The 994-nt window shown below is 35.7% G+C and overlaps 1 non-coding gene across 1 annotated transcript; it reads left to right on the forward strand.

Moving 5' to 3' along the window:
• Nucleotides 1–351: 351 nt before the first annotated feature.
• Nucleotides 352–423, forward strand: TRNAD-GUC (transfer RNA aspartic acid (anticodon GUC)). Its single transcript has one exon. It is a non-coding gene; the product is annotated as a tRNA-Asp (tRNA).
• The last annotated feature ends 571 nt before the right edge of the window (nucleotides 424–994 follow it).

Raw genomic sequence — 994 nt, forward strand, 5'->3', positions numbered from 1 at the left:
GCGACATGAGTTAATAATAGGTAGCGCTGCAATGCAGGTCCATCACAGACAAAAGGAAATTATTTTCTGTCGTCAGTATTTTAACGTAAAGTAACTGTACGATAATTTTCTGTCAATTTCAGTTAATCACTAAATATTTGTACGATAGAAAATTGGCTGCTACGATAATAATAAAACAAAATTTAAGAGCAAGCGTTGATAAAAGTAACAAACATTAACTTTCTTTTATGTACATACACAATATTAAGTATACGTATTGATAACGTTACCATCACTATCTTTTTTCGTTTTATTTTAATTAGAATAAAGTACTAATTATATAAAAAGAAAATTATTTACTAGTTAATACGTTCCTCGGTAGTATAGTGGTGAGTATCCCCGCCTGTCACGCGGGAGACCGGGGTTCGATTCCCCGCCGGGGAGATATTCATAAACTTCACCTTTTCTATTAATTTTCGATACATTTTTGTAAATTACAAAATTTGACTTGCAGATTACAATGTTTTGAAAAGTAAAACAACTTTAAAAGTAAATAAATTTATTTGGCGATGGGCAAAATTAAAAGTGACTGCATGTTTCAGTATCTCCTCGCCACCGCCACAAGAAATGACTCACACTTGGCAAAAGGAGCTTTGTAAGTGAATAATTTAACCCATTATGCGTTTAAGAGGCTTATATCGAAAATTAATATTGCACTCTATAATTATGCATTATCACCTAGCAACCCGTCGCCTTATTTAACGATAAATTATAGAGTTCATGAAATAAAACTTCATTTTCGTGCTAACTTATTAAATATCCTAAACTTTACGGGCCCGGCATGGCCTACGGGTAAGGCGTGCGACTCGTAATTCGAGGGTCGCGGGTTCGCGCCCGCGTCGCGCTAACGCCCAAGAGTTGGCGGTGGGTGGTGATGACTAGCTGCCTTCCCTCTAAATACAATCGAAGCAATGGAAAAAAACAAACAAACTTATTGAAGCAATGGAAAAATTAT

The sequence above is a fragment of the Tachypleus tridentatus genome, chromosome 13, assembly GCF_004210375.1.
Source record: "Tachypleus tridentatus isolate NWPU-2018 chromosome 13, ASM421037v1, whole genome shotgun sequence".
NCBI classification, from domain to species: Eukaryota; Metazoa; Arthropoda; class Merostomata; order Xiphosura; family Limulidae; genus Tachypleus; species Tachypleus tridentatus.